At 44.2% G+C, this 13,749-nt stretch overlaps 1 protein-coding gene across 3 annotated transcripts in view; it reads right to left on the bottom strand.

The window, feature by feature from the left end:
- Positions 1-5,715: 5,715 nt before the first annotated feature.
- Positions 5,716-13,749, bottom strand: part of actr8 (actin related protein 8) — a 51,238-nt gene continuing 43,204 nt past the window's right edge. The window contains exons 14-16 of one of the 3 annotated variants that reach the window (XM_070895301.1): positions 12,524-12,615; positions 9,530-9,803; positions 5,716-6,264 (exon numbers count right to left, since the gene is read on the bottom strand). The gene's annotated coding sequence lies outside the window, so the exon portion shown is untranslated. Of the gene's footprint in view, positions 6,265-9,021; positions 9,804-12,523; positions 12,616-13,749 lie in introns of those variants that run through there. The other 2 variants (XM_070895300.1, XM_070895302.1) reach the window with 2 other exon arrangements.

The following is a 13,749-nucleotide window of genomic DNA, read 5'->3' as shown; positions in this document are numbered from 1 at the left end:
CTTGCTAAAGGTTCTTCACAAGGTGAGGTAGCATCAGCTGGTGGTTGCCAGAACTTGCACACTTCACAGCAGACCATATCAGACATTCCACCTTCTGCAAGCACACTCAGAGATTTAAACATCTGGCCATTCAGGTAGCAAGATTCAGGAATGAACACTGGATGAAACGTGAGGACCAAGTGGCGTTGACAGCTGTTGAACAGCAAACAGCTGCTCAGGGTCACAGCCAGAGGTGTTCCTCTGCTGCGTGATCAAGGGATGGTACCCTACTGGGCTATCCAACATCAGAAGGGAGTTGATTGATGAACAAAAGGTCTTCAAGACATCTTTTGGGATTGTGTTGAACACACTGCAAGAGCTGTGGACAAAAGTGCAGCAGGGTACTTTTGGACCCCGTGCAGCAATATGTGTAGGATTTACATAAATGCAGTGAATCATAAAAAATAGGAAAAGGTTAATGCATCTTCAGGGGAGCCCCAGGTGACAGAGGAACCAAATGCAAACTGTTTCTGTCAGAAATGCTGTGACTAGGGCTGTGGAGACATTTAGCTTTAAATTTATCACTGCCAGATGATTATGGCTTTCAAACTTCATAGTGGTACCCTACAATATGCAGGTTGCAGATCATCCTGCAAGGCTGTGTAACTCCTTGAGAAAGGACAAATGTGGCAGTTTCCTTTTGGAGTGATTACACACCCATCTAACCTAGCACATTGCTGAAAGGATGAAGTGTCAATTAGCAAGTAGGATCTGGCAACCGCAGCCTTCTAGGGCTGTTGCGGAGCCATCTCATGATTCTGCAGCCCAGAGGTACAACACATCAATCCCTTGAGCTTGTAACTTACAACAGCAGCCTGCCACCAGTCGGTAGGAGTAGTAGATTAGACAGCAGAAGTACACCTCACAGGGTAACCAAGGGCAAGCATGGTGGTTTGTAACCAGAGCACCTCCTTATGTAAATGTTGAGCATTTAATACATTTTGAGCACTTCACTCCTCCTTAGTGCAGATGTTAGAATAGAAACATAGAAATTTACAGCGCAGAAGGAGGTCATTTTGGCCCATCGTGTCCCCGCCGGCCGACAAAGAGCCACAGCCCTCGGTCAGCAGCCCTGAAAGTTACATATAAACCTATGAACAATGGCAGACAGGTAAAGAGCATCCGGCCCAACCAGTCTGCCCCACTCAACTGCGATACCCAATCGATCGCAACATTTTACACTCCATCCCACCCGGAGCCATGCGATCGCCTGGGAGAGGCAAAAAAAAAAGATAAAAACCCAGGCCAATTAAGGAAAAAAGTCTGGGAAAATTCCTCTCTGACCCATCCAGGTGATCGAAACTAGTCCAGGAGACCACTCTGACTGTAGAATCCCTGAAGTATTTACCATTGTATCTGTGCCAACCAACAAGAGGTTATCCAGCCTAATCCTAATTACCAGCTCTAGGTCCGTAACCTTGCAGGTTACAGCACTTCAAGTGCCCATCCAAACACCCATTAAATGTGGTGCTTCTGCCTCGACTACCTTTCTAGGCAGAGTTCCAGATTCCCACAACCCTGTGTGTAAAGAAGCTTCCCCTCAAATCCCCTCTAAACCTTCCACAAACCACCTTAAAACTATGCCCCTCGTAATTGACATCTCCATCAAGGGAAATAGGCCCTTGCTATCCATTATATCCAGGCCCCTCAAAATGTTATACACCTCAATGAGGTCTCCTCTCAGCCTCCTCTGTTCCAATGAGAACAAACCCAGCCTATCCAATCTAATCTCATAGCTAAGATTCTCCATTCCAGGCAGCTTCCTAGTAAATCTCCTCTGCACGTTCTCCAGTGCAATCACGTCCTTCCTATAATACGGCGACCAGAACTGCACGCAGTATTCCAGTGTGGCCTAACTAGTGTATTATACAATTTAAGCATAACCTCCCTCCTTTTGTATTCTATGCCTCGGCCAATAAAGGCAAGCATTCCGTATGCCTTCTAAACCACCTTATCCACTTGGCTACTTTCAGGATCTGTGGAGAAGTACTCCAAGGTCCCTTTGTTCATCTACACTTCTAAGTGGCCTACCATTTAATCTGCACACCCTTTCCTTTTTAGCCCTCCCCAAGTGCATTATCTTACATTTCTCTGAATTAAATTCCATTTGCCACTGTTCTGCTCACCTGACCAATAGATTGATATCCTCCTGCAGTCCATGACTTTCCTCTTCATTATCAACCACACAGCCAATTTTAGTGTCATCTGCAAACTTGTTAATCATACCGCCATATTCAAATCTAGATCATTTTTTGTATACCACAAAAAGCAAGGGACCCAGTACTGAGCCCTGCAGAACCCTACAGGAAACATCCTTCTAGTCACAAAAACATCCAGCAACCATTACCCTTTGCTTCCTACCTCTAAGCCAATTTTGGATCCAACTTGCCACTTTGCCCTGGATCCCATGGGCTTTTACCTTTGTGACTAGTCTGCTATGTGGGACCTTATCAAAAGCTTTGCTAAAGTCCATATACACTACATCATATGCACTCTTCTCATCAACTCTACTGGTTGTCTCCTCGAAAAATTCAATCAGGTTAATCAAACACGATCTTCCCTTAACAAATCCATGCTGACTGTCCCTAATTAATCCTTGCATTTTTAAATGTAGATTTATCCTGTCCTTCAGGATTTTTTCAAATAATTTTCCCACCAGAGGTTAGGCTGACAGGCTTGTAATTACTCGGTCTATCCCTTTCTCCCTTCTTAAACAAGGGTACCACATTAGCAGTCCTCCAGCACCATGCCTGAAACCAAAGAAGACTGGAAAATGATGGTCAAAACCTCTGCTATTTCCTCTTTTGCTTCGCTCAACAGCCTGGGATGCATTTCATCCGGGCCTGGGGACTTATCCACTTTCAAAGCTGCCAAACCCCTGAATACCTCCTCTCTCACTATGTTTATTTCATCCAGAATTTCACACTCCTCCTCGATAGCAGTATCTGCATTGCCCCTTTCCTTTGTGAAAACAGACGCAAAGTATTCATTAAGAACCATACCCACATATTCGGCCTCCACACACAGATTACCCTCATGGTCTCTAATAGGCCCTACCCTTTCTTTAGTTATCCTCTTGTTCTTAATATATTTATGGAATATCTTTGGATTTTCCTTGATTTTACGAACCTAGAATTTTTCATGTTCTCTCTTAGCATTCCTAATATCCTTTTTAATTTCACCTCTGAACTTTCTATATTCCTCCAGAGATTCCACAGTATTTAGTCGTCGGTATATGACATCAGCTTCCCTTTTTTTCTTTATCGTCCCCTGTAAGGCCCTAGACATCCAGGGGACTCTAGAATGGTTATTCCCAGCCTTTTTCTTTAAGGGCACGTTTGGCCTGAGCCCTCCGAATCTCCTTGAATGTCTCCGACTGTTCTGACACTGATTTACCTTCAAGTAGCTGTTTCCAGTACACTGTGGCCAAATTACTCCTCACTTAGCAAAGTTAGCTTTTCCCCAATTTGGGACTTTTATTTCTGGTCAATCCTTGTCTTTATCCATAACTACTTTGAATCTGACTGAATTATGGTCACTGGCCCCCAAGTGCTCTCACACTGATATGCCTTCCACCTGCCCAGCTTCATTCCCCAAAACTAAATCCAGAACCGGCCCCTTCCCGTGTTGTGCTTGTTACATACTGACTAAAAAAGTTCTCTTGAATGCATTTTAGGAATTCCGCACCCTCGATACCCTTCACACTAGTTATTGCCAGATCCAACCCTCAAAGTTGGATCTGGCAATCAATATTTGGATAGTTGAAATCCCCTATTACTGCCCTATGGTTTTTGGACTTCACAGAAATTTGCCTACATATTTGCTCTTCTATCTCCTTCCCACTGTTTGGGGGTCTGTAATATCTGCCCAGAAGTGCGATCGCCCCTTTTTTTATTTTTCAGTTCGAACCATATGGCTTCATTTGATGATCCCTCTAACATATTATCCCAGCTGTAATAGTTTCTTTAATCAATACCACGAACCCATCCCCCCTTTTTACCCCCTCTCTGTCCCGTCTAAAAATCCTGTAACCAGGAATATTGAGCTGCCAAACCTGTCTCTCTTTCAGGAATGGGTTTTGGTAAGTTAACTGAAGATAGGATGGTTGAAGATGGCAATTAACTTAAGAGTTGACGGAAATGTAAAAGCAAGTTATTTCCAGATATAAAAATGACCTTTCATTCACCTTATGTGGAATTCCCTCCCTAAACCTTTCCGCCTCTCTTTTCTCCTGTAAGACATTCCTTAAAACCTATGCCTTTGACCAAGCTCATCTGCCCACATATCTCCTTATGTGACTCGGTGTCAAATTTTGTGTTATAAACAAAAGCGCCTTGGGGGTTGGATTTGGCAATAACTGGAAACATTTGTCCATGAATGACTGCAATCTTCCTGGTTGCAGCTCTGCTTCCTAGGCAAATGGATACGCCCATTTTAAAATGGATGAAGTGAGCACCTGGGGCAGAACACACCAAAAGAACACAAAATTTGGCACGATTATCACCATAGTTGCCATATTACAATAAGGCAAGCACGAGCAATCATTGCAAACTCCTTTTGACTAGATTTTCTTAGCCAAGACAGCTGTGGTTCAGTGGTCGCATGCTTGCTTAAGTCAGAAGGTTGTGGGTTCAAGTCTCACTCCAGGGACTTGAGTACAAAATCTATGCGGACACTCCACTGCAGTACTGAGGGAGTGCTGCACAATCTTTTGGATGAGACATTAAACCAAAGCCCTGCCCTGTCAACCCTCTTAGGTGAACGTAAAAGCTCCCAGGACATTATTCAAAGAAGAGCAGGGGAGTTCTCCAGTGTCCTGGCCAATATTTATCCCTCAATAAATTATCTGGTCATTATCACATTGCTGTTTGTGGGACCTTGCTGTGTGCAAATTGGCTACCACGTTTCCTATATTACAACTTTGGCTATACTTCTAAAGTACTTCACTGGCTGTAAAGCGATTTGGGAAGTCCTGAAGTTGTGAAAGGCGGAACAGGCTTGAGGGGGTAAATGGCCCATTCCTGTTGCTATATAAATGCAAATCTTTCATTTGCTTGCAAATTTATGTCTGCTACTAATTAGGTGTATGGTCTCCGATCCACATTACCTGCCAAATTTATTCATCCAACAGGAGAATTACATCTTCTCAATTGGTGGGAGAGGAGCAGAGAACAGTTAAAATAGGGTGACTCCATTTGCTGCTGCTTTTGGCAGTGGATGACACTTTTGTTGGACTCTGATGGAAGCCTTATTAACAAATGCAAATCAGGGTACCATGATGTAACAAGGGACTCCGATGGAATTTTAACCCACCTGCCAGGTGAAATTGTCATTAAGCCAGCGAGGCCACTGAAAGTAATTTTTTTTTTAAATCCTTAGTGGGGCCTGGAGGAGCAGAGGTTCAAGCTTTTGCTACTCCAGGCTCCCCAGCCTCAAGACCCTGACAAATCCCCCATGCTGGACTTGGCTTGCTGCTGGAAGCCCTCTCCTGATGTCAATTGCCGCTTTCTGCTGGTAACGGCTGAACAGTTGACCACCAGCTTTCAAATGAGAGAGTTCTTAAAATCTGCTGGGCATCAGACTCGATCCGGAGTTAAAATCGGCCCTAAAGTGTCTCGTTAGCTTTGAATAATTGCAGCTATTTTTACGATTAAATTTATAACTCTCAAGATTATAAACAATGATGATAAAGGTTGAGAATTCTCTCACTTATCAGAAAGTACTAAAATCATGTAAAATAGAAAAATACATACCAGGTGCTTTATTAAAATTATCCTGTGAACATTGTATTTTCAAATATTGCCCCACAACACACTTATCAGCCCGTAAGTATACTTGTGCTTAGATTTTTCATTACAAAAAGTTAAGTTTAAGCTTATGGTTTAGATAGTACAAACTACACATATAATAGTGAAATGGGTTACCACATTAAAGTGCTAGTCATTTCTCACCTATGCACAGATTGATAAATCAAACCTACACAAATTTTCATTCAAGGTACATGAGTAAGGTGTGGGGTTGGCAAAGACTGGAAATATTTATGAACTGATTTACTATGAGTCATTTTTTTGATGAAGCGCTCCACATCCCGAAGGAAAGAACTTTGTGTGATAAACATGCTGCTCCTCTCAGATTTCAGTCCCATTACCAAGAAAGTGATCCGAAAGATAATGTCTTCTTAAAAGGAAGTTCCTAGGAATGGTGACTAATTTGACATCATCGTACCTATATATTATGGTAATATAATATAAACAAAATAAACGTATTAAAAAGCATCTAACACCATATATATTTATACATATTTAACAAACACATTATTTAATAAATAATAAACAAATTAAACTTTGCTGGCAATTTCATGTTTTATTGCGATGTATGTAATCATGAAATGCATTTAATATGTAACCACAGGTATTATTGTTAATCATGTGTTTGTATTAGGCACATTTATTTTAGGTAACCACATTTATTCAGTATATTAAGGTAGTTAGCTTGGACTTCACACTTTGTTCGAGTCTCATAAACAAAGAAGAATCTAGCAAGATTAGAGGAGGGGAGAGAGGGGATTGGAGGGGCGTAAAGAAAGAGAGAATGAGTGATCGGTGGGGGGCAGACAGGGGATCGGGGGGTGGGGCAGAGAGGGGATCGGAGGAGAGAAAAAGGAGATTGGGGAGAGAGGCGATCGGGGGTGGGTGGGTGGGAGGAGAGGAGATCGGGGGGGAGGGGAGGGAAAAGAGAAGATCGGGAGGGGGGGGGGGGGAAGAGAGGAGATCGGGGGGGAGGGGAGGGAAAAGAGAAGATCGGGAGGGGGGGGAAAAGAGAGGAGATCGGGGGGGGGGGGAAAGAGAGAGAGAGATCGGGGGGGGGGAAAAGAGAGAGGAGATCGGGGGGGGGGGAAAAGAGAGAGGAGATCGGGGGGGGAGAAAAAGAGAGATCGGGGGGGGGGAAAAGAGAGAGGAGATCGGGGGGGGGGGGGAAAAGAGAGAGGAGATCGGGGGGGGGAAAAAGAGAGGAGATCGGGGGGGGGGAAAAAGAGAGGAGATCGGGGGGGGGGGAAAAAGAGAGGAGATCGGGGGGGGGGGAAAAAGAGAGAGGAGATCGGGGTGGGGGAGCGTGGGGAGTGTAATTCAGGGAGTGGAATCCCTTTCGGTTATGAAACACCTCCGCATCCTGGTGCTCTCAGGGCGATGTGCATATGGTCTATTGCTCCCTGCACCTTGGGGAAGTTTGCTATTCACGAGAAACCCAAAGCCTTCCCGGTCTGTGCCTCCCTTGTCATCGGGAAACTTATAAAGTCCATCCTGCGTGCGTAAAGGGCTTTAGTCACCTGTCGAATGGAGCAATGTGTGGCGTGCTGAGAGATACCGCAAATGTCGTCAGCTCTTCTATCTCCCTCCCACTGTTTGGGGGTCTGTAATATCTGCCCAGAAGTGCGATCGCCCCTTTTTTTATTTTTCAGTTCGAACCATATGGCTTCATTTGATGATCCCTCTAACATATTATCCCAGCTGTAATAGTTTCTTTAATCAATACCACGAACCCATCCCCCCTTTTTACCCCCCTCTCTGTCCCGTCTAAAAATCCTGTAACCAGGAATATTGAGCTGCCAAACCTGTCTCTCTTTCAGGAATGGGTTTTGGTAAGTTAACTGAAGATAGGATGGTTGAAGATGACAATTAACTTAGAGTTGACGGAAATGTAAAAGCAAGTTATTTCCAGGTATAAAAATGACCTTTCATTCACCTTATGTGGAATTCCCTCCCTAAACCTTTCCGCCTCTCTTTCCTCCTGTAAGACATTCCTTAAAACCTATGCCTTTGACCAAGCTCATCTGCCCACATATCTCCTTATGTGACTCGGTGTCAAATTTTGTTTTATAAACAAAAGCGCCTTGGGGGTTGGATTTGGCAATAACTGGAAACATTTGTCCATGAGTGACTGCAATCTTCCTGGTTGCAGCTCTGCTTCCTAGGCAAATGGATACGCCCATTTTAAAATGGATGAAGTGAGCACCTGGGGCAGAACACACCAAAAGAACACAAAATTTGGCACGATTATCACCATAGTTGCCATATTACAATAAGGCAGGCACGAGCAATCATTGCAAACTCCTTTTGACTAGATTTTCTTAGCCAAGACAGCTGTGGTTCAGTGGTCGCATGCTTGCTTAAGTCAGAAGGTTGTGGGTTCAAGTCTCACTCCAGGGACTTGAGTACAAAATCTATGCGGACACTCCACTGCAGTACTGAGGGAGTGCTGCACAATCTTTTGGATGAGACATTAAACCAAAGCCCTGCCCTGTCAACCCTCTTAGGTGAACGTAAAAGCTCCCAGGACATTATTCAAAGAAGAGCAGGGGAGTTCTCCAGTGTCCTGGCCAATATTTATCCCTCAATAAATTATCTGGTCATTATCACATTGCTGTTTGCAAATTGGCTACCACGTTTCCTATATTACAACTTTGGCTATACTTCTAAAGTACTTCACTGGCTGTAAAGCGATTTGGGAAGTCCTGAAGTTGTGAAAGGCGGAACAGGCTTGAGGGGGTAAATGGCCCATTCCTGTTGCTATATAAATGCAAATCTTTCATTTGCTTGCAAATTTATGTCTGCTACTAATTAGGTGTATGGTCTCCGATCCACATTACCTGCCAAATTTATTCATCCAACAGGAGAATTACATCTTCTCAATTGGTGGGAGAGGAGCAGAGAACAGTTAAAATAGGGTGACTCCATTTGCTGCTGCTTTTGGCAGTGGATGACACTTTTGTTGGACTCTGATGGAAGCCTTATTAACAAATGCAAATCAGGGTACCATGATGTAACAAGGGACTCCGATGGAATTTTAACCCACCTGCCAGGTGAAATTGTCATTAAGCCAGCGAGGCCACTGAAAGTAATTTTTTTTAAAATCCTTAGTGGGGCCTGGAGGAGCAGAGGTTCAAGCTTTTGCTACTCCAGGCTCCCCAGCCTCAAGACCCTGACAAATCCCCCATGCTGGACTTGGCTTGCTGCTGGAAGCCCTCTCCTGATGTCAATTGCCGCTTTCTGCTGGTAACGGCTGAACAGTTGACCACCAGCTTTCAAATGAGAGAGTTCTTAAAATCTGCTGGGCATCAGACTCGATCCGGAGTTAAAATCGGCCCTAAAGTGTCTCGTCAGCTTTGAATAATTGCAGCTATTTTTACGATTAAATTTATAACTCTCAAGATTATAAACAATGATGATAAAGGTTGAGAATTCTCTCACTTATCAGAAAGTACTAAAATCATGTAAAATAGAAAAATACATACCAGGTGCTTTATTAAAATTATCCTGTGAACATTGTATTTTCAAATATTGCCCCACAACACACTTATCAGCCCGTAAGTATACTTGTGCTTAGATTTTTCATTACAAAAAGTTAAGTTTAAGCTTATGGTTTAGATAGTACAAACTACACATATAATAGTGAAATGGGTTACCACATTAAAGTGCTAGTCATTTCTCGCCTATGCACAGATTGATAAATCAAACCTACACAAATTTTCATTCAAGGTACATGAGTAAGGTGTGGGGTTGGCAAAGACTGGAAATATTTATGAACTGATTTACTATGAGTCATTTTTTTGATGAAGCGCTCCACATCCCGAAGGAAAGAACTTTGTGTGATAAACATGCTGCTCCTCTCAGATTTCAGTCCCATTACCAAGAAAGTGATCCGAAAGATAATGTCTTCTTAAAAGGAAGTTCCTAGGAATGGTGACTAATTTGACATCATCGTACCTATATATTATGGTAATATAATATAAACAAAATAAACGTATTAAAAAGCATCTAACACCATATATATTTATACATATTTAACAAACACATTATTTAATAAATAATAAACAAATTAAACTTTGCTGGCAATTTCATGTTTTATTGCGATGTATGTAATCATGAAATGCATTTAATATGTAACCACAGGTATTATTGTTAATCATGTGTTTGTATTAGGCACATTTATTTTAGGTAACCACATTTATTCAGTATATTAAGGTAGTTAGCTTGGACTTCACACTTTGTTCGAGTCTCATAAACAAAGAAGAATCTAGCAAGATTAGAGGAGGGGAGAGAGGGGATTGGAGGGGGGTAAAGAAAGAGAGAATGAGAGATCGGGGGGGGGGGGGGGGGGAGGGCAGACAGGGGATCGGGGGGTGGGGCAGAGAGGGGATCGGAGGAGAGAAAAAGGAGATTGGTGAGAGAGTCGATCGGGGGTGGGTGGGTGGGAGGAGAGGCGATCGGGGGGGAGGGGAGGGAAAAGAGAAGATCGGGGGGAGGGGGAAGAGAGGAGATCGGGGGGGAGGAAAAGAGGGAAGATCGGGGGGGTGGGGGGGAGAAAGAGAGGAGATCGGGGAGGGGAAAGAGAGGAGATCGGGGTGGGGGCGGAGGAGAGAGGAGATGGTGGGGAAAAGAGAGGAGATCGGGGTGGGGGAAAGAGAGGAGATCGGAGTGGGGTGGGGAAAAAAGAGAGGAGATCGGGGAGGGGGGGCGCGTGGGGAGTGGAATTCAGGGAGTGGAATCCCTTTCGGTTATGAAACACCTCCGCATCCTGTAAAGGTGCTCTCAGGGCGATATGCATATGGTCTATTGCTCCCTGCACCTTGGGGAAGTTTGCTATTCACGAGAAACCCAAAGCCCTCCCGGTCTGTGCCTCCCTTGTCATAGGGAAACTTATAAAGTCCATCCTGCGTGCGTAAAGGGCTTTAGTCACCTGTCGAATGGAGCAATGTGTGGCGTGCTGAGAGATACCGCAAATGTCGTCAGCTGAGGAACCCGATGCGTAGAAGGAAAGTGCCGCAGTAACCTTTACCTCAACGGGCAGTGTGATCATGACGGTGCTGGTAGGCTGCAGATCACTCTTGATGAGCTGGCATATCTCAGCGATGACCTCCTTTCGGAAGCACAGCCTCCTAAGGCACGTGTTATCGGACAAATTCAGGTATGATTGCTTTTCCCTGCAAGTGAGTCGGGTGCAAGGTCTCCTCCCCCACAGCAGTCTGCCATCTCTTTGGGCCCATAATGCTCTTCAATATACCTTCTCCCATCTTCAGTCTGCAGCATGTGATTAGTGACCAATACTGGTAGAGAAATTGCAGACCCCTTGTCTACAAATCGCTCTAAATTTGTCCTCAACACTTAAATGTGATTAGATGATCGGCAGGAGTCAATATGGCTCTTAAAATGACTCACAAATGAATTCTCCTCATAAGCCCCAAGTTGAAGTTCCTCTGATGTTCAAAATGGCATCCGTAGTGCTGAGTTATGCCAAGTAGTGCCAGTCGGGAGCAGCTTTTCTCCAGCGATCTTCTTGGCAATGTGTAGGTGATGTGGTGAAAGTTGTGGTGATCACCTCGGCGATAGCAGATTCATGTGTGCCGGCGATCAGTGGCCGATGTTCCGGCCCAACTTTCCATTTTTAAGCTAAAATGGGTGATAGCCTGCCTATTTGAGCGACAGATGGGAGATAGCCCGGTGATCATCAGTGCAAAGTCTAGCCCTCTAAATATACAGTTCAAGCACACATTCAGAGTAGAGGATTCCCTCGACGGTGCAGACGAGGCTTGTTCGGGCATATGTAAATGCTGTCAGCAGCCTAATGCTCGTGAAGTCTGAAGAAGTGAAGAAGTCTGCAGGAGGTAGGATCCACGGGATCCGCAGGGTGGGGGCCGAGAGGCGCCAAGGCACGAGCTCACCTCGCATGAAAGCAGATAATCCATCTCCAGTTTCCATTCTGTGAACTACTGCTTAAATACTGAGTTTATTAAACTGTTCTTTGCAGTGAAATGCTTCCCACTGCAACCAATTGGTGTCAACTCGAATTTTTCGGAACTGTGAAGTAGGTCGGGAAGCAGAGGAACCCCGAAGTGGTTCCTTCCCGCATTCCCAACACTGGACTCACAGATGTGTAATTCCCAAAGTGTTTAACATGATAAACCTTTAACACAGGTGGAAACAATTATTGAGGAGCAAAATTAATTAACTTTAATAGCGCAATAGTTTTTCAATTGCTATGTAGCATACTTATCTGGAGTTGTAAGTCACACACAAACTAAACCGGATTGAAAGTAGTTATTGGAAATTTATATTTATTGCTATACAGTATGTCCCAGTGAAAATGAGTAACTATGCTCCAAGATGCACAAGGTGGTATCATGCATCAAAACAGAGAAGTATCAAACATACTGGTGCCCAAAGCTGTATGAACACTTAATTCTCTTGCATTAATTTTATAGTGCATTATTTTGAATGCACAGATACCAAATGGATATACATGCTACATACACACAGAGTTGATCTTTCACAACTGCCAGCTTCCAGTCCAGCCAAATATTGTCACAGTCCCCAAGAGAAACGTGTGCTGAATCAGACGGAACAGTCTAAAATCTGAATCTAAATGGTTCGCATCAAAACATGAACTTGGTTTGACTCAGAAGAGTGAACATGAACAACTCTCCCACCTGATTGACTGCGCAGGATGACTCCTCTTTATAGTGCTTTTCTGTCCCTCCATTGGTGGGTGGAATAAAGCTGAATTATGTTGATAACAGATCTGTACAAACAAAACAAAACATGCCTTATGAAAGCAGAAATACAGGAGCAGCAGATAGCTACTGAGACTTATAGAAGTAGCTAATGTGCAATTGTGGACTCAGAAGTGGTTTCTTTGTGGTAGCTGAATTGGGGCACAAATTATCAACAACAACTTGGATTTTATATAGCACCTTTAACATCCCAGGCGTATTATGAGATAAAAAGTTGATACCGAGCCGTATATGTAGAAATTAGCACAGGTGACCAAAAGCTTGGTTTTAGGGAGCGTCTTGAAGGAGGAACGAGAGGTAGAGAGGTAGAGAGATACAGGCAGGGAGTTCCAGAGCTTGGGGCCTAGGCAACAGAAGGCACAGCCACCAATGGTTGAGCGACTATAATCAGGGATGCTCAAGAGGGCAGAATTAGAGGAGTGCAGACATCTCGGGGGGTTGTGGGGCTGGAGGAGATTAAAGAGATAGAGAGGGGCGAGGCCATGGAGGGATTTGATAATAAGGATGAGAATTTTGAAATCGAGGCACTGCTTAACCAGAAGTCAATGTAGGGCAGCGAGCACAGGGGTGGTGGGTGAGCGGGACTTGGTGCGAGTTAGGACGGGGCAGCCGAGTTTTGACGGGGCAGCCGAGTTTTTGTTCACCTCTAGTTTACATAGAGTAGAATGTGGGAGGCAAGCCAGGAGTGCACTGGAATAGTCAAGTCTAGAGGTAACAAAGGCATGGATGAGTGCTTCAGCTGTAGATGAGCTGAGGCAAGGGCGGTGACGGGCAATGTTACGGAGATGGAAATAGGCGGTCTTAGTTATGCTGTGAATGTGTGGTCGAAAGTTCATTTCAGGGTCAAACATGACACCAAGGTTATAAACAGTCTGGTTCAGCCTCAGACAGAAGTTGGGGAGAGTGATGGAGTCAGTGGTGAGGGAATGAAGTTTGTGGCCGAAAACAATTGCTTCTGTCTTTCCAATTTTCAATTGGAGAAAATTTCTGCTCATCCAGAACTGGATGTCGGACAAGCAGTCTAACAATTTAGAGACCGTGGAGGGGTCGAGGGAAGTGGTGGTGAGGTAGAGCTGGGTGTCATCAGCGTACATGTGGAAATTGACGCTGTGTTTTTGGTGATGTTGCCAAGGGGCAACATG

Source organism: Pristiophorus japonicus, chromosome 12 (assembly GCF_044704955.1).
Source record: "Pristiophorus japonicus isolate sPriJap1 chromosome 12, sPriJap1.hap1, whole genome shotgun sequence".
NCBI classification, from domain to species: domain Eukaryota; kingdom Metazoa; phylum Chordata; class Chondrichthyes; family Pristiophoridae; genus Pristiophorus; species Pristiophorus japonicus.
Note: the sequence above shows the minus strand (reverse complement) of the source record. Positions and strands in the feature narration are given on the sequence as shown.